General features: G+C 41.5%; 1 long non-coding RNA gene across 1 annotated transcript in view; it reads right to left on the bottom strand.

The window, feature by feature from the left end:
- Window positions 1-20,335, bottom strand: part of LOC132518570 (uncharacterized) — a 35,588-nt gene extending 15,253 nt beyond the window's left edge. Inside the window, exon 1 of the long non-coding RNA XR_009539918.1 lies at window positions 20,215-20,335. This is a non-coding gene — a long non-coding RNA (uncharacterized LOC132518570). The remainder of the gene's footprint in view (window positions 1-20,214) is intronic.
- Window positions 20,336-20,871: the final 536 nt, after the last annotated feature.

The following is a 20,871-nucleotide window of genomic DNA, read 5'->3' as shown; positions in this document are numbered from 1 at the left end:
CAACCACCAAATTATCATAAATTAAGCTCAGGCAAAAATAAGGCCATAAAGTGGACATTTTACAGTGGCTATTGACTACGATGTTCGGTTTGCATTAAATCTTCTGAAACATTATTAGTTTGTCAACTGAATTAGTAACTGGTGTCTTCTTGGGAGGGAAATATATAATGCTTCAAACTCCATATATATTACTCACCACAATTAAAGTCACTCGCTGTAAGAAGCTGCTATCTATATGCATCAGACTAATTATTCTGTGCTTCTTTACTAAGATAATGGGACACTGCTGCCAGTGGGCAAATCTTGATCATACATTACGTGGTACTTCCTAGCAATTTTTGATGAAAACTAGAGGTAGAAACAGATTATAATGGGAACATCTAATAGAAATTCATCTCCATTTTGCTTCAGATGGAAGACATGCTGCTTGGGCCCTGAAACTTATTCAATTTCATTCAAATGGGATGCAGATTTTTCAGGCAAAAACTAAACTCAAAAAATATATGTTTCAAAGGGTCCTGGAAGAGAGTGAAGACTACTATAAATGTTGACCACTCAGGTTTATTAGGCTACTGCCCCCAAGGTAGGAATAGAGGGCTGAACTCCTACTAAGGGCCATTATCTCTGTTATACCCTATTCCACTGGCAGTTAGTAACCCCAGCTTCACAAAGCCCATGAGGAATACTGTTCAGTCCTTTCATAAATTTCCCCCCCACTCCACAGTCAGGTCTCCCCAATACTGCACAGGTCCCCACTGTCACCTCCTTTGATGTCCTGCCTCTGGCACTGCCTCCTAGGGCAGAAGATGAAGACTTTTCCAGGGAGACACTGAATAGGAAGGCATCTCCTACCTGGGCCAAAAAAATTTTATACACGTACACACTAATGAACACATACACACACAAACACATACATTCATACATATATTCACAGACACATTCACATGTAATATATGCACGCATATATTTATTTTATGTAAGTGTGTATATAGGATATGTATATCCCCCTCCTTGTCTATAAACCAAAGCATCCGTCACTGGCAATGTGACTGATAGAATGCTCAGTGAAGTATCAGATAAGTACTCAATAAAATGTTACTTAAAATGGAAAATTGCCGAGTTATTTTTGCTAAATGCTAGACAATGTACTTCTTAAGAACAACTTATTTTTTATTCATTTATCTGCTCATTCATTGAACCAATATTTGATGAGCACCAACTATGTGCCATGTACTAAAATAAATGCCAGAGATACAGCCCTAAACTCAACAGTCTCAGCACTCGAGAAGCTTTCATTCTTGTGGGGAAGAGACAAACAGGTAAATATGTCAGATGGTGATATGTCCTATAAAGAAAAATAACGAGTTGCAGTGAAAACAGAGTGATGGTGGGCACTCTATATATGGTGGTCAGCAAAGGCCTCTCTTACAGGGTCATATTTTAAGAGACTTGAATGAAATGAGAGAGTCAACCAGGAAGATAACAGGAGGAAGAGCATTTTAGACAGAAGGAGCGACATATACAAAGGCTCGGCAGCAGGAGCGTCCTGTGGCTGGATTACAATGAGAGAAGGGGAGAGTGAAAGGAGATGAGGTCAGAGAGAGAGCAGAAGAAAAGATAATGCGAAGCCTTATAAGCTTTGGTGATGGCTTTGGCTTTTACTGAGTGAGATGGGAGCCATCAGAGGGTTTTGAACAGAGGAGCTACATGACATGACCTTTCATAAGGCTTTCTCTGTTTGCTCTGTAGAGAAAAGATGGCAGGGAGAAGGAAAAGAAGCAGGCAGAGAAATTAGGAGACGACCACAATAATCTGAGCGAGAGAGGATGGGGACTTGAACCACAGCACTGCAGTGCAGGTGGTGAGAACTGGTCAGATTCTGAATATGTTTTTAAAATAAAGACGACAGGACATGCTGATAGATTTAGGTGGAGCATAATGAAAAATAAAGAATCAAAGTTTACTCCAAGGTTCCTGCCTGAGCAACTGGAATAAGCGAGTTGCAGGTAAAGTGCCAGGAGGCAGTAGGTGCTAAGAGATGCCAGCAATCAGTATGCATATTACTTCCTTGGGGTGAGACTAGTGACTGTCCTCTTAACCAAGCACAGGTGTCCTAATGAATAGCTGTAATGAAAGCCTCTGTCTTTGAGCTGTTAGTTTTTATCATCAAGGGGGACTCTAAATGCCAAAAACTTCTTCACTGGGGGAGGGAGCTGGAGACTTAAAACGGAAGCCACAAATAAATCTCCAGGGATCTCATGGACAATTTCTATAAATTTTCTTTTTCTGCTATATTTTAAGATGTGCTCAAATTTCCACAGGCAGCATACTAAAATCAAAATTATTCCAATCCTTCTGATGTGGAGTTCTAATTACAAGTGACCATTCAAAGTATGCTTTAAATACAGTGAACGAAATATAGCACGTAAAATCAAAACCAAGCAACATGGCTGAATGCAGTCTTTTAGGAGGTATAGCAATGTGGCTTCTTTAAGGAGCTATGTTTAGAACAGTCAGCCTGAATAGTCAGCACATTCGTTACAAATAAAAATAGCTTCATGGAAAATATAAATAAATTCATAGAATATAGAATGATAGGCCCGGGGCTTCCCTGGCTGTCCAGTGGTTGAGACTCCGCGCTTCCAATACAGGGGGCGCGGGGAACTAAGATCCCACATGCCGCGCAGTCAAAAATAAATAAATAATAAAAATCAGAATGATAGGCCCACAATTACTGAATAAGAGAGGATAAAGTATACTATAGGTATATTGCCAAATTTAAAGTTGACAACCAGGCAGACAACTATGATCTTCCAAAATATTCTTCTCATAGCCTTTTCGAGAGACAGAATGTGAACGGACTGAACCGCGGGCAGGACACAGGAAGATAATTCTAAAGATGTCACCCATGCTCTTTCAGAGTTTCTAGACTCTATGATGAAATTGTAGAGGCAATTTTACACTGAGAAAAGAAGTATGTCTGCAGAACAAAACAGATCCATACATTTGCCATCCACAACTTAGCACACAAATGTGTGACTAGAAAATGTTATCTATACCAACGTGTGCTAGATATTCTCTGTTTGCCCCTCTAGGTCCACTCTCCAGCCTTCTTCATCCTGCTTTGCATCTCAGGAGTCTGATTTTTATGGGCTATGTCATCTGGACTCCCTGGCCCTTTGGATTTAGCCAATGGAAAGCACCAGATTGAGATCAAAGAGCAAAAGGAGAAAAATATTTTTCTCTCTGCTGGACCATGGGTTGGTCCACAGTTCTTGTCCAGGAGTCCTCTAAGTCTGACCAAGTTCTGATAACTACTCCTGCCCCTTGCACCTGTTTCCTGCTATTGCTAGCTGTGGGGGCCCATCATCCCTTAATAGTTTCCTTTAAACTTGCCCACACTTTTGTGAGACCTGTACCAAAATGTTCATTGCAGCTGTATTTACAATAGCCCGGAGATGGAAACAACCTAAGCGTCCATCATCGGATGAATGGATAAAGAAGATGTGGCACATATATACAATGGAATATTACTCAGCCATAAAAAGAAATGAAATTGAGCTATTTGTAATGAGGTGGATAGACCTAGAGTCTGTCATACAGCATGAAGTAAGTCAGAAAGAGAAAGTCAAATACCGTATGCTAACACATATATATGGAATTTAAGAAGAAAAATGTCATGAAGAACCTAGGGACAGGAATAAAGACACAGACCTACTAGAGAATGGACTTGAGGATATGGGGAGGGGGAAGGGTAAGCTGTGACAAAGCGAGAGAGAGGCATGGACATATATACACTACAAAAGGTAACGTAGATAGCTAGTAGGAAGCAGCCGCATAGCACAGGGAGATCAGCTCGGTGCTTTGTGACTGCCTGGAGGGGTGGGATAGGGAGGGTGGGAGGGAGGGAGATGCAAGAGGGAAGAGATATGGGAACGTATGTATATGTATAACTGATTCACTTTGTTATAAAGCAGAAACTAACACACCGTTGTAAAGCAATTATACTCCAATAAAGATGTAAAAAAAAAATAAAAATGCTAAACATTAAATATAACAAAAAAATAAACTTGCCCACACTTTTGTAAATAACTCATTATTAAAATCTCTTTAATAACCCTTTTGAATTTACTATCTGTTTCCTGCCCCTCAACTGAAACACAGTGATCTCCACACTTGCTTCATAATCATTTGTTGAGCTTTTTAGAAACATAGATTCCCAGATCCTACCCAAAACCGAGCGAAACAGAATCTCTATGCCTGGAGCTAAAGAACACGTAACTTTAATAAACAACCCAGGTGATTCTGATGCAACCATCCCCAGACCAGCATTTGGGAACAAGTGCTCTGCAGATCCTACCATACCAAAGAGAATCATCTGAAAACAAACATGGTGCTTCCAAAATACAACCCCAGCTATACTTCTCTCTAACACCAGAGCAACCAGTACTCAGAAAAAGAAGTGGATTCTCCATGGGGACATCCAAAGCTGAGGAAAACGAGCATATGGTCTGCAGTGATAGGAGATGCTCCTGAGCACATTAAGTAAATGCTCAACTACCCCTTTCACATTTGATTAGATCCTCATTTGAAAATCACTTTTCAACCATTTTGCAGGAAATGAAATCCATTTCCACCTCCATCTGGTGCCAAAATTAACAAAGTGGAAAATGCCGACCTGCTTAGGCCTGTCCAGCTTCAGCTTAGAGTAGGCACCAGAGCACCCAGTGCCTTTCAGCCTTGGAGAAATGAGCCTGTTTATTCCTGAAGACCATGAGCCTCTGGTAGGACCAACGGATATACAGAATCAAGAGCCCAACCTGCTACAATCTCTGAGGATCTATTCTTCGTTCCAAAGCCAAAGGCATCAGGAGATGGGCTAAGTTGACCATCTGTTCTTCTCTCTGATAATATGTAATTAAGTAATTTATTTATTCAGTGCTTGAACCCCCTCCTCTCGCCTCCCATTAGTCAGGGATGATTATGCCAGATCCAGCTGTAGGTAACATATTGCACACTCAGATGAGCGCTGTGCTACAAAGCACTCTGCTAGCCTCCTGGCTATGGCCACCTCTCAGACCCTACCATAGGAGTGACTGCGTGAGGCTTGCTGCTCTGCCGGCTTTGCTCTCTTCCCCAACGATTAGGCAGCACTTTCCTGCTGTGCATCAAACCATTTACTGTGCATATTTAATTCATTTGTTCAAAGATGAATTTACCCACATTCTCTGATCACTTCCACGAAGCCAGCTTACTGGCTAGGCAGCACCGATGGATTTGTCCCATCTGGCAAATTTTATCTAAATATGTAAACAAACATAAATGTACCCAGAGCCTGATGCACGGCTTTAAAAGCAACGGGATTGACTCCATAAGCCTCCGGCTAAACTTAGAGCTGAAACTATGATTACATATAGCATATGTAATGTTTTGCATATCACATGTAATGTTTTGCGTATTGCATCTGTTATTGTGGCCTGACCAACACATATGTCCCTTTTTCTGATAGTGACTTTTTAATATTTTAAAGGAGAACCAACACTCCTTACCCTATGTCCCTGCAGTTTCAATGGATCTGACATGATCCAAAGTTGGGCTTATGACCTTGGCCAACCCAATAAATGCAAATTCTAAAAACAGTTGAAAAAATGGAGCTTCTTCCACTGAGGTCTAAGAAGATATCAAGGTTGCTTGGGTCATCCTGGTGATAATCTAGCCATCTAAGTATTAGCCGGCTGAATACAATCAAACAAAAAGAAACAGAACTCAGAGATGAAGAGACTAAGTCCTCAGCAAACAAGTCACCATTTGAGCCCCAGATCCTGCTGACGCTATACCTATTCCAAGCCTTTTCTGGTATGTGAGCCAATAAATTCTTGTCATTGCTTAAGTCACTTGGTTACTTTTTAACACTTGCAAACTTAAGAATTTTGATTAATATATTTATTTTAAATGTGATAGGTCACTGTAAAACCTCAACCGTTCAGGCATGGATTGGGATAAATTCACCTGAGCTTAGCATATTAGCATATTCTTTTTTGTAATAGATGGTACAAATGGAAGTTAGTAAATATAAATCAGTTCCTGAAAAAGTAACTTCAAAACACTAATTCCAAACCCATAGATTCTTGAGAATAGGAAAGGGCTAAAGGTTATTGTAGTACAAACTAATGGTCAATGATATTAGTTCCCTAACAGTGACATTGCTCACGTGGAGGCTGGAGGACACTTGCCCAAGATACTGTAAAGAGTGGTATTAGGGCAATGAAGATATTTGTTTGACGTCCACAAAGCTTGCTGTGGTAAGCTGAATGATGGATCCCAAAAGATATCCCTGTCCTAAACACTGGAATCTGTGAATGTTACCTTATATAGCAAAGAAGAATTTTACAGATATGATTAAGTTAAGGATCTTGAAATGGTAAGGTTACCCTGGATTATCTGGGTGGGTCCTAAATGTAATCACAAGTACTGTAACCTACATTTAGAGTCTGAGAACTTAACTATTACAGATAAGATAATGTCTACCTGTGTTTGATGGCTCCCAATGATGAGAAAAGGACAAAGTCATCAACCATTTGTAAGGTGGACTATCTTTTCATGTGTAGCTGCCTCTAGTCAGCAAGAGGTTTTCCTCATATCAAGCCCAAATTTACCTCCTTCTATAACTTCTGTCAGTTGTGAAGCTTTCTGAAGAGACAGAGGATGTATTTGATAGGTTTTCCACAACACAATCCATCACACCCCTTTAAGTTTTCTTAAGTATATAACTGTATCAAATCAACACATTATACACCTTAAACTTACACAATGTTATATGTCAATTATATCTCAATAAAGCTGAGTAAAAGATATATTCTTTGATTTAGCAGCAATGTCATGGAAAAAATTACACATACTTTCAATGTAAGGATAACATCTATGGAGTATACATGAAATAATTCAGCAAGAAAAGTTAATTTTAGGGCTTCAAGCAAAAATATCAGATCAGATAACCGGAATACCTCCTGTTATAAAATATATAGATATTTTGGTTAAAAAATCACAAGTATCCTTTTAAATACATGTCTGAGCTTAAAACTAAGGAAAATCCCCAGGAATCACAAATGAAGATGGAAGGAAACTCAGTGAGACAGTACCAAGTTGTCCTGGTTTGGTGATTGGGGAAGGGATTGGTCTGGTCTCAGCCCAGGGTCTTCGATTTTAATAGCTGCACACATAGGACATAAGACCTGGGACCTATGTGAAACAGACAGTTGAAAATGAGACCTTCACCCTTAATCCAGAACCTTCAGAGGACTGCACTTTCAATTAAATGGTGTTTTATATGCTCACTGGCACAGGAAGGTAATAAAGAGGCAGATGCAGTTCTACATTCCAGGCAGGAGGAGTGGGGGAAGCCTTCCCTGAAAATTCTTAACCTGAAGCCTTTCTTCCCATGAGTCTGGGTTTATTTCATACTGTCTTTGCAGGGCCCTGTATTCCTAAGGCAAGAAATTAACATAAAAAGTTATCCTGGAACACCTGGCAGGAGAAAAGGAGAAATTTACCTCAGTAGAGAAAGACTCAGCCCAAACCGCATAAAAATCCCATGGAGAAAGCTCTGCTGGTAATGCACATGCAAAACAAAATTATAGAGCTCAAGAGGAAAAATCTAATGTTCATGATAAATCAGCAGATAAAAAGAAGAACTAGATGCCCCACCCCAAAACTTCAGATAATAAAACTGTCAGAGATCATTTCTTTTTAAGTATGCTTAAAATGATTAAAAGGACAGTGTATTGAAAACATGCAATTAATTCTGGTCCTTCCCAAAACCCTTCTAAAATATAGTAAACCTTTTTCCTCCCTAAGGCATAAACACACAGATGTAAAAAGAAAAAAAGTAAGAACTAAACAAAAAATTTTGAAGGATGGAAAGCTGATGGACAAGTGATAATTTACTAGTAGACAAGAAAAGGCTACATTCTAAAGTAACAATCAGAAAAGCCAAGAAGTACCCAATTTACCCTACAGATAACACCGCTATAGTCAACAAGCCTCACACATATGCTCAAAATATTCATAACCCCACTGGTACATAGGAGCAGATGACCCAAGTATGGGCTAATATTTGAGAAAGAAGATGTGAAAGTCAGACTATACCTGAATTGCAACTCTGCAACTTTGTACTATGTACAAGTATTTACCCTCTTTATGTCTCAGCTTTGTAAAATTAAGAAAATGATATCTCCAATAGTTAAAGTGAAGATTAAATAAGTATGTATTAAATAAGTTAATATGTATAATGCACTAGAAGAGGAACTAGTGCAGAGTCAGTGTTTAATAAATGGTTGCTACTACAGTTGCCATTGTTGTCTGAAGAGAGGACAAAATGAAGACACTGAAGCCAATTAGAGAAAATGGAGATCATATAGGGTGAAAAAAAATATTTTAAATTAATAATATCCTCAGAGAGATAAAATATCTTGGCTATTGTGCTCAGGAAAAAAGAGCATACGTTTATTATTTTTTTAAAATGTATACTCAGAGAATAAATACAGTCAAAAGAAAGAACAAAAAAGGTTTCAAGGGCTTCCCTGGTGGCGCAGTGGTTGAGAGTCCGTCTGCCGATGCAGGGGAAGCAGGTTCGTGCCCCGGTCCGGGAGGATCCCACGTGCCGCGGAGCGGCTGGGCCCGTGAGCCATGGCCGCTGAGCCTGCGCGTCTGGAGGCTGTGCTCCGCAACGGGAGAGGCCACAACAGTGAGAGGCCCGCGTAAATGCAAAAAAAAAAAAAAAAAAAAGGTTTCAAGAAATCTCTAGAAATTTGGAATGGTGGGAAAAGGATATCTGAAAAACCACTCTATAAAAACAGTGGAGGGGCTTCCCTGGTGGCGCAGTGGTTGAGAGTCCGCCTGCCGATGCAGGGGACATGGGTTCGTGTCCCGGTCCAGGAAGATCCCACAGGCCGTGGAGCGGCTGGGCCCGTGAGCCATGGCTGCTGACCCTGTGCGTCCGGAGCCTGTGCTCCGCAACGGGAGAGGCCACAGCAGTGAGAGGCCCACGTACAGCAAAAAACAACAACAGCAACAACAGTGGAACACTAGCAAAAATTGTCAAAATCAATTTATTCAGACCACTGGAAATTAAAGAATGACATAAAACAATCCAAGGAGTGTTTATTCAAGGAAAACATCTGAGTCTCATAAGGACAATGAGATTTGTGGTGTTTTAATGTAACCTATTCCTAACCTATTCCATCACCCTCTACCCAGCTCTGCAAATAACCTTGAAAACCAACAGTCTAACAAAGAGAATAGCTGTGGAAACCAGCAGCCTTAGGGAATTCAGGTGTTATACTAAGAAATATCTAATTAACACAAAGCAAAACAGTATGGAGGGACTTCCCTGGTGGTCCAGTGGTTAAGACTCCACGCTCCCAAGCAGGAGACATGGGTTCGATCCCTGGTCAGGGAACTAGATCCCACATGCTGCAACTAAAGATCCCACATGCCACGACTAAGACCCGAGCAGCCAAATAAATAAATATTAAAAAAAAAAAAAAAAAGGCTTCCCTGGTGGCGCAGTGGTTGAGAGTCCACCTGCCGATGCAGGGGACTTGGGTTCGTGCCCTGGTCCGGGAAGATCCCACGTGCCATGAAGCGGCTGGGCGCGTGAGCCATGGCCGCTGAGCCTGCGTGTCCGGAGCCTGTGCTCTGCGGCGGGAGAGGCCACAACGGTGAGAGGCCCACGTACCGCAAAAACAAACAAACAAAAAAAAAAAAAAAAAACAGTATGGAGGAACAGAGAAACAAAAAGGACAAAAGACATAGAGATATAAATAGCAAACCTGCAGACATAAATCCTACCTTGGCAGTAATTTGCACTAAATATAAACAGGTTAAACACTCCAATCAAAAGGCAGATATTGACAGATGGATTTTTTAAATATATATATTCCAACTCTATGTTGTCTACCAGAGATACACTTTACACTCAAAGACACAAGTAAGTGAAAAGTAAAAGGACAATAAAAGACATACCATGCAAAGAGTAACCAAAAGAAGTTGGAGTGGATATACTTTTATCAGGCAAATCAAACTTTAAGACAAAATTGTTATTAGAGAAAAAGGTATTTTATAATGCTGAAAAGGTCAATCCATCAAGAAGGCATAACGATTATAAACATATATTCAACTAACACAGCCCCAAAATAAATGTAGTCAAAACTGAAATAATTAAAGGGAGAAATATATAATTCAACAAAAATAGCTGGAGACTTCAAATCCCCACCTTCAGGAATAGAACAATTCGACAAAAAACAAGGGAACAGGGCTTCCCTGGCGGCGCAGTGCTTGAGAGTCCGCCTGCCGATGCAGGGAACACGGGTTCGTGCCCCGGTCCGGGAAGATCCCACATGCCGCGGAGCGGCTGGGCCCGTGAGCCATGGCAGCTGAGCCTGCGCGTCCGGAGTCTGTGCTCCACAACAGGAGAGGCCACAACAGTGAGAGGCCCGTGTACCGCCAAAAAAAAAAAAAATCTGTAGGGTAACCTGGCAGACTGAAAATTCAGGTAAAAGATAACACGGCAGTCTTGAGTCCAATTCCACAAGGCAGGCCAGGCAGTCTGGTAACTCAGGCAGGGTTTTCATGCTACAATCTCAGGACAGAATTGCTTCTTCCTTAGGGAATCTGTCTTTGCTCGTAAGGCCTTCAGCTGATTGGACGAGGCATCCCCTCATTATGGAGAATGATCTACCTTACTCAAAGTCTACTGCTTGCAAATGTTAATCACATCTAAAAAATACCTTTTTTTTGCGGTACGCGGGCCTCTCACTGTTGTGGCCTCTCCCGTTGCGGAGCACAGGCTCCGGATGCGCAGGCTCAGTGGCCATGGCTCACGGGCGTAGCCACTCCACGGCATGTGGGATCTTCCCGGACTGGAGCACGAACGCATGTCCCCATCATCGGCAGGCGGACTCTCAACCACTGCGCCACCAGGGAAGCCCATGGAGGAATCTTAAATGCATATTACTAAGTGAAAAGAGGCCAATCCAAAAAGGCTATGTACTGTATGATTCTAAGAATATGATATTCTGGAAAAAGCAAAACTATAGACACAGTAAAAAGATCAGCAGTTACCAAGTTTTTGGTAGGGAGGGAGGGATGAATACATGGAGTACAGGACATTTTTAGGGCAGTGAAAATACTCTGTATAATACTGTAATGATGGGTACATGTCACCATATATTTGTCCAAAACCATAGAATGTACAACATTAAGAGTGAACACCAAGGTAAATGATGGACTTTGGGTGATTATGATGTGTCTTTGTAGGATCGTCAGTTTTAGCAGATGTACACTTATGTGGGAGATGCTGATAATGGGGAGAATATGCATGTATGGGAGCAGGGGGTATTTGGGAGACCTCTGTACCTTCCCCTCAAGTTTGCTATGAAAAAAATTTCTCTCTAAAAAAAGTCTTAATTAAAAAATTATGGGCTTCCCTGGTGGCGCAATGGTTGAGAGTCTGCCGGCCGATGAAGGGGACACGGGTTCGTGCCCAGGTCTGGGAAGATCCCACATGCCGCGGAGTGGCTGGGCCCGTGAGCCATGGCCGCTGAGCCTGTGCTTCCGGAGCCTGTGCTCCACAACGGGAGAGGACGCAACAGTGAGAGGCCCGCGTACCGCAAAAAAAAAAAAAAAAAAATTATAATAAAAGTGGCAAGTAGGAGGGGAAAAGAAGGATAGAGTATGATGAATGCCAGGGCAAAAGTGAAAACAAAATGCAATAAATATACTGAGGTCACATGTGATTAGGCAAGTGTTACTCAGCAGTGTTTTTTTTTTTATAAACCTTATGGTACTTTTCCATGTGTTACCACCTACTTCACCCTCATTCCCATCTACGCCAATACAAAGGGGGGGATGGGGTAACTACAGTTAGGACTTCACTTAAGGAACTGAAAACTCACCAGTCTTCACAGATCTGATTGCTGTACATCCAACCATGTTCTCTACAAAGAGAAACAGCAGCTACTGCTGCTGGTTTAAAATACGATGTCATATCTAGTGGTGAAATAACATTTAGAAGACTCTACTTTAGATCTGAGTATATATGGTGGGGAGACAGAAGGAGGCCAATTTTTTTTTTTAATAAATTTATTTCTTTATTTTTGGCTGCATTGGGTCTTCATTGCTGCGTGTGGGCTTTCTCTAGTTGCAGCGAGAGGGGGCTACTCTTCATTGCAGTTCTCAGGCTTCTCATTGCAGTGTCTTCTCTTGTTGCACAGCACGGGCTCTAGAGGTGCGGGCTTCAGTAGTTGTGGCATGAAGGCCCAGTAGTTGTGGCTCACGGGCTCTAGAGCTCAGGCTCAATAGTTGTGGCGCATGGGCTTAGTTGCTCCGTGGCATGTGGGATCTTCCTGGACCAGGGCTCAAACCCATGTCCCCTGCATTTGAAGGCAGATTCTTAACCACTGAGCCACCAGGGAAGTCCCAGGAGGCAAATTTTTAAGAACAATCTTACTTGTCTGGTGGGACTCAGGCTTTATCTCAAACACAAATGTGCTATTAAGTGAATCTAAAATAAGTGATACAAATCCTTCTACTGAGCCAGTGGGAAATTCCAACTTTTGTAAGTTGGGAAGTGCTAAACCAGCAACCTTTTATAAAAGAGTATCTGTCTTTTTGAGCTGTTTCTGGGGAACTGCATATAAAGCATTCTGAAAACAAAAATACTTCCCAATTTTTCCAGGATTTGTTTGCCATCTTGATACAAGGCTACCCAGGACAGATACTGTCAGGGCTCAAAGTATTTTCAGGATTATACTCACAGTTGAAATGTTCTCCAATATGGTGTTTGAATATCAAAACCAAAACAGCCCTTGAGGAGACTTAAAAAAAAAAAAATTCCTTAATTTTTTAGTCCCTACAAAATGTCTAAAGGAATTATTTTCTCTACCAATATTCCTATCACTTAATAATTTGACAGGCCTTTCTGAAAAATGTCTTTAGCAGATTTACAACTAGAAGAACTAGGCATATTTTGATTGACTACAGTAAGCTACAAAATGACATAATTCTGATTGATTTTAGGTGGGAAAGAAAAACCATATGCTAAATGTTTCTGTCTTCTTATGGGTGGGAAGAGTAATTGCTGGTCAGGTCCCAGGGGTTTCAGAAATGGTTAAGTACCCAAACTTCATTTTCTAGTTAAATCTTTGAGTCATTCTTCTGATGATTAATTCAGCTTTGCAAAAATATACTCTTGTGGCAACTTATTTGGAATAAGAAGTCAATGACAAAACCTTAACTTTTTTTTTCCCTCTCCCGTTGCAGAGCACAGGCTCCGGACGTGCAGGCTCAGTGGCCGTGGCTCACAGGCCCAGCCTCTCCGCGGCATGTGGGATCCTCCCAGACCGGGGCACGAACCTGTGTCCCCTGCATCGGCAGGTGGACTCTCAACCACTGTGCCACCAGGGAAGCCCCAAAACCTTAACTTTATTGAGCTTATATGTTGACACAACTGTCAAAAGATAACTAGATTTTTTTAAGAAAAGATTAATTTATACATGACAAATTCAGGAAAGATGACTAAAGGGGAGTTAACAATGTTTGGAGTATATTCCTAATATGGGGAGGCTATTAGAGACTGAATGTTTATGTCCCCTCAAAATTCACATGTTGAAGCCCCAACCTCCATGTAATGGTATTTGGAAAGGGGGTCTTTGGGAGGTAATTGCGGTTAGATGAGGCCATGAGGGTGGGGCCCTCATGATAGGATTAGTGTTCTTACAAGGAGAGACACCAGAGAGTTTCTCTCCACACACACACACACACACACACACACACACACACACACGCACGCGCATGTGAGGACACAGGGAGAAGGCAGTCATCTGGAAGCCAGGGACAGAGGCCGCACCAGAATCTGACAGTGTTGGCACCCTGATCTTGGACTTCCAACTTCCGGAACTGTGAGAAAACAGATTTCTCTTGTTGAAGCCATCAAGTGTATGGTATTTTGTTCTGGCAGCCCGAGCTGGCTAATACAAGGACCGTATCCCAGAAGAAAGTATCATGCTCTAATATCCTTTAGCAGACATCTTTTGGGATTTGCCTGCCTAGCCCACATCCCTACTGCTGAGAACAGAGACCCCCTTCACCCACAGGGTATTAATGGTACTCACTCTCCTGCCCATAACTAACTGGCCTAGGGGTAGACACCTGGCAAACCATGCTGCTCTGAGCCATACTAGAACCTGAGGCAAAAAGAAAAAAATCAGTAATAGTGATCCTCCCTTTATTCAAAATTTTGTATTCTGTTCACCACGGAATTTTTTGCATTAATTTTTATTTCGTAAAATATTACATTGAAGTATTATTTATCCAGATTATTGATATTTTTAGTCATTGCCTTAAATTTTGCTGAGGCTCCACTCACCTAACCCTAGACCCATCCCTGCTGACAAAGTTAGGTATCCCCTGAACTTGAGAAATGGTCTAAGAAAGCCCAGTCAAGGGATCTTACACTGGCAGCCTCAAGACTCCATTTGGCCTGTAGACTCTAGTTGTGTGTGTGGTTTTGTTTGTTTGTTCTTAGATTTTTTTGATGTGGACCATTTTTAAAGTCTTTATTGAATTTGTTACAATATTGCTTCTGTTTTATGTTTTGTTATTTTGGCTGTGAGGCATGTGGGATCTTAGCTCCCCGACCAGGGATCAAACCCACACCCTCTGCATTAGAGGGCGAAGTCTTAACCACTGGACTACCAGGGAAGTCCCTCTGGTTGTGTTTAGTTTTACCTATACTAATATTGTTTAAGTTCAATGCTTTTAAGGAAGAAATGCACTCTGCATATTGCCACTGTCCCATCACTACCTGGTAATTAAGGTGTGGCCCAGCTCCTGACAGCCTTTGGGCCTGACTCTGACCTAGCGGGTGGGACTGATCACTGAAACTGAGACCCTTTGAGGCCACCATATTCTGCACATGCAGAAAGATGCAGAAAAAGCCCAACTGCAGAAAGAAAAATGAAGTAGATGTGCGAGAGGAGCAAAAAGGAGACCTCCAGGAGAGAGAAGAGTATAAGCTTGACTACAGTGACTTTGAACTTCCTGTTCGTATCACCCACGGGCAGCTCTAATTCTACCTTCAGTCTGAATGAAACACCCATGTCCCTTCTCACTAACCACCCCTTGCTCTCCCACCTTCCTGGGCTAGGGCTCCTGATACGTGGAAACTAACAATCCTCACCAAGGCTCCTAATGAGGAAAAACCATTGTCCTTTCTTACTTTCTATTTACTGTAAAATGAGCAGATAAGCAATCCGCCAAGGAAGTTCTGTCCTGCTCAGGGTCGCCAACCTGTGCAAACAGCTGCCATTTGAAAGGAGGAATGATCTTTCACTCCACAGCCTTTGTTGTGTGGTTCATAACCCCGTCTGTGCTGCAGATATAGTTAACACTTAAAAACTGGAGAGCACAGAAAGGCTGGATGGAGACAGCCTCCAGGAGCTACAAAGAACACCCAGGCTCATGCTGTGATTTACTATTGTTATAATTATTTGGAATCAATTTTAATCAAGAAACAGCATACCCATTTAAATAAAATGAAAAAATAAAAGCACTGGGAAGAAAACCAAAGTTTGATTCCAAGCAAAACTGAAGACTTCAGTCTCTGCAAAGAAAATCTAATTCTGCCAAAATTTAGTATATTTTACGTTTAATTTTGCTCTGATTTATGACTGAATCTCCTGTACCAATGGTACATAAAAAACCATTAACTCTGTGGAGGCAATTGCTAGTTTTTATCATAAAAAATGCATACTGCTCATACCATTATTGCTTAGGAAATTAGGAAACACAGCTTCTAATACCCTGTGCGTGGAATACTGTACCAAACCACTTAACTTGCAATAATAGAGTATTGACTGGGTACAGTGATCTGTGAGCCACGGCCACAGTCAGATTAAGCTATCATCACACTGTGCTCGATAGAGCCGCTCTTATAATACATTCATTCCACCTTAGCCAAAGAATAGCTAACAGATTAGCCACAAACAGGCTTAAGAGGCTCTTCCTGTAAAGTATATATTATTTTCCTTGTTTCACTTTGTTTTCAAATACTTAAACTACTGACTTCCTTTTTCCTCCTATCTGCAAAATCTTTAGGACTTTGGAATACTGTAAGGCCATGATTTAAGCAATATCTGAATTAAGAGAAGGTGTTTCTGAGGCTAATTTCATGTTTATCCAAGAGAATCACCATCCAAAAGGTTGGATTATCATTTGCAGGTCTTGAAGGTGTGAGAGGATAAATTTAAGAGCTTTAAAATGCCGTTTAAGTGAGCCTCACTAGCCCAACGGCATCAAAGCACATATATGTGCACGCTCTTTCTGAATGCTGGCTGTGATCAGCACCCCCTCCCCCTCCTCCCTCTCCGTTCTTCCCTTTCCCCCTTTTCTCTTCTTCTCTCTCTCTCACACACACACACACACACACACACACATCAAACATCACACATACACTCACTCACTCACTCACACATAGACTTTTCATTATTCCCTAGTTAATCTGGGGAGGTGATCCAGCATATTACATAGTGACAGGATATGACATCTTCTGGTTCCTGTCACTATTCGTTAATGGACACTGGAACATTTAGTCTAAAGCCTTTTCTTTGTATCCCAATTAGCACTGTGGACAGATCCTAAGTGTCTGTGGCAGATGAGCCTTAATAACAAGAGAAAAAAGGCACCACCCTGGAAAATCTATCCAAGTTACAGGTCACAGGAGGGAAAGCCTCAGTGGGAGACATAAAAAACTGATATGCCCCCAAAACACTCCTCCTGTTTTACCGTAATTAGTATTACTCCGTTGATTTCAGGCATTACCTAAATGCAGTAACTATAAAAATATGAGTCTTTTGAACATATCATTGGGGTCAACTCTTCATAGGTTTCTCATGTTCCTGCAAGTTTTCTGAGCAGAGGCATTGACAGTTTTTTCCTAGACTATCTTGTCAAGAATGTTTGAATAGCCAACAGCCTTGGAAGCTAGAGATAGTATCTTCCTCTGGGACAGAGGACAGATTTGTTTCCTGACCAATGTAAGACAGATAATGTCTCCCTCTGAGGCAAAAGTTGGTCAGGTTTATCAGCAGCCTCTTTAAAAAACTGGAGTTTCCTAAGCTTGGGGTTCCTCAACCATGACACAAACCCATTATATGCACAGCTATCCCATTGGACCTCTTCTGCGTCATCCTTTGGACTTGGGGACAAGGGGAACCAAGGAAATCATGATGCTCATGCTGCCTGGGGAGCCATGAATAAGGAGGTCTGTTTTCTCTACCCAGGAGTCTTATGTTTTCAACCGGCATCCATGAAATTGTCGCAGGCTGACTCCTTAGTTTGCAAGTAAGTTAAAATTTCAGACAATCACAGCTCTGGACACTCACCACACTTAACAAATTAATATGTAACTTGAGAACAACCAACTCTTTCCTCACAGGAATAACAGATTGCTTGACTCCTGAATTGCAGTGGTTCTAAGGGATGTTTAAAAGGTTCCCCAGACGCTGTCACTCCCAAAAGAATGCTTCACACATGCCCATGAACCGATATGTCAGCAATAGCCACCACACAGAACTGCCATGTTCTCCCTCTCCTCCACCAACTGCCTCCATAGGTGTTTTGAGCTTCCCCCCAGCAACTTCTCACCACATCCACCCTGTGAATGCCAGTGTCCATGCAAGAGCATGGTCTCCAGAGACTCCTCCATGACGCCAATTCCAAAGGTGCCAAAACAGTGCTTAGAGACATCCATCTTTTCCATTCTGTGCCATAATGTGACACCGAGGTTCTGCAACACAACTGATTGGGCACCAGAATCCCTAAAGACTCTCATAAGAAAAAAAATTACAGCAACTACTGACCATTGCCCCATTAAGCAATGAACTCAAACCCATTCCATTGTATAGGCAAGAAAGACAAAACAACACCCTCATAATTTTTGTCTCTCCTCCTCCTTGTAACCTTTATTGCAGCCAAACTACTCTCTCCAATTCAAACTAACAATCCAATGTTCTTATATCAAAGGATACAGACAGATTCTGGGCAAGTGTCCAAAGGCTCCATTCATCCTGGTAATAGTCTATTACAAACCCTTTTTGTTTATAAGACTATCTGCCAACCAAGGAGCAGAGAACTACATTAAAGAAAATGGAACACAAGTTGGATAAATACTGCAGAAGAAAACAGAGAGGGAAAAAAAGACAGAAAGAAATGTCCTAGACTTTAAAGATATATGGGAAGTATGCACCTAGGCATTTGAACACGTTCTTGGCAGTAAAGACAAGATTGTCAAGGTCATCTTCAGCCTTGAGCACCTCTATCCAGGGAAATAGTTCTTTGCACATGTACTCCAGGCTTTGAAACTGGTCATGCTTTTATCTAGGTGATGATGCTCATTTGTATATTCAAATATGCTAACTAGTAATTATGAAAAGCAGTACATGCAAAACATGGGCGGACTAGAGTAATCGCTCAATAAAAAACCAAAGAAAAACTGAGTTTTGCTACCTTTCATTTTTCTGTCTTCATCCTCCCAAAAAGAAGAAAACGTAGACTTGCTAGGGAACAAGAAAAGCATCTGGATCAGAAAGCCCCCCAAATTTCACATTCAATCCTGCCATCCAGACAAGGATTTAGAAGCGCTTTTCCTAAACCAATAATTGAGTGGTGCCTGCCAATTTCTCCCAGAACTTGGCTTTTCTTAAAAAGCCATTCCACTGCCTTTATCCCTTTTGTTCTTTGCAATGAACATAAGAAAAACTGGATGAATTGCACACAATCAGCAGGGATATCATGGGGGTAAAATTTGTGTAATGAACTGTAAAAAAAAAAAAAGGCTTTTGAACCATGGAATTTTCTGAGAAAAATCCACAACTAAAAAAATACCATCTAGAAAGCTGACAGTTTTATAAATTGGTCCATAAAACAGTAATGCTCAAATTTTTTTTACTAGCCTAGAAATTGTTTAGTTTTGATAGCAATGATCCAAGTAGCAAGGACTATATTTCTATGAGGAAAGTGGTAAACACGTAAAATGTAGCCAAGACCAATTTTTTGCCAAAAAAAATCAAAGAAACTAAATTAATTAAAGACAATGAACTAACATCTAACACAACTCAACAGTGATTTCACTGACAGATTTCTCAGGAAGGCTGTACCGTTACCCAGACCTCTGGATCTTTCCACTGCTCTGGTCCGGTTCTCTGAGTCCAAGTTTGATCCTAGTTTGATCACTGTAACAACGTTCAGACCACTTATGGTTTCAGAAGATCTAATAAGAAAATTTCCATCTGAATCTTGATCCTGAAAGAGGAGAGTTGAGAAAATGTATCATCAACCTTGTGAAACAGCCTCTCCCAAAGCTGAATCTACTCCCTGGGAGTAAGTTAAATCACTACAGAAGCACTGAGTGTTCTGCAGGACCATGGTATCATGAGGTCAACAGCACAGGTTTGGCAGAGGCCAGTCTCAGGTTCAAATCCCAGCTCTGCCAGCACGGCCCAGGTAGCCTTAGGAAAGTTATAAGAGATTTCATAAGCCCAGGTTCTGCTTCTCTGAGAGAGGGATACTAACATTCCAATACATGTCCTCCGTGAAACTCTGATGATCAACCATAATATATGAAGTAGAACTTTGCTATATAGCAGAATTGTCACAGATCTCAAACGACTTCAACACTAGCAGACAGAAAAGCACCACTGTGGCATAATAGCTACTTTGATTGTGATGAGTTTAAAAAAAAAATCCCTACAGGAGAAAAGAGGGGTGTTAAGAAGAAAACAGTTATTCACAACTTCTCCTTCTGGAGGTATCTGTTTTACTTCTCCAATCTCTAAAAGCTGCTGAGGCTTCAGCTTCTTCTATGAACAGGAGCCGACCAGGGACGGGAAAGGATGCTCAGAACAGCAACAGGAAGTCCTGTAATCAGCACTGGCTGAGAAGCCCTAAAATCTCGCCTGGGCTTCGCCCCTAATAGGCTGTACCTGGGGCCCTTGCTTAACCTCTCTGCGACCCCAAATTCTCAATTATAAAATGAGAGATTTGAACTGAAAATGTTCTAGGAGGTCCACTAGAGCTAACGAAAAAACATTCTAAATTTCCACGATGCTACTGCACAAAATACACAGATGACCCAAAAAAGATTGCAAGTCAGGTTACCTTTCCCCTGGAGAAACTGAGCTTGCGTTATAGGGAGCTCATGCCTTGTTTGGCAATGAATGTCCTGATCCACTGCGCTGGGCATCCAGGTGACCCAGATTTCTGTATAAATGCTTCTGCTGGTGCCAAGGGCTGCATGTGGCCTGGAACCAGAAAGGAAGAGATTAAACGGAAGGCACAAACACCTGCCTCAAAGCCTGTAAGGAGCTCTAACCATTCTGATGGGCCGTTTGTGGTAATTGTCCTGTCTTATCCAATAAACTGGCTCTTCAGGCACTGAGAGGTTGATGCCTGCTGTCAGTTGACCGTAATTCCAATCGCCTCCATTGCAGATATGTTTTATTTGCATCACACCTGTACCACCACAGACCAAGAGAGACCAATTAAACTATGATTAGCACATATGCCACCTAAATCTGACAAACGTCTGTTCTCAATGAAATTAAAGAACTGTGTTAGGGAAGGCCAGATGACCACTTGGGTGTGGGAGGGTGGTACCAATGACATTGAGAATATGAGACATGCAGAAATAGATCTAAAAGAAATAGGTTTTGTTAGTTGCATTTTCTATTGCTGTTGATAGACAACTTTTGATAGCACATGCTCAGACAAAGGAGAGCATTCCATTTTAAACACCTGCTAGCAAATCAAGTGGCA

Source organism: Lagenorhynchus albirostris, chromosome 3, assembly GCF_949774975.1.
Source record: "Lagenorhynchus albirostris chromosome 3, mLagAlb1.1, whole genome shotgun sequence".
Lineage (NCBI taxonomy): Eukaryota > Metazoa > Chordata > Mammalia > Artiodactyla > Delphinidae > Lagenorhynchus > Lagenorhynchus albirostris.
The sequence above is the reverse complement of the archived record's forward strand: the minus strand, read 5'-3'. Positions and strand labels throughout refer to the sequence as shown.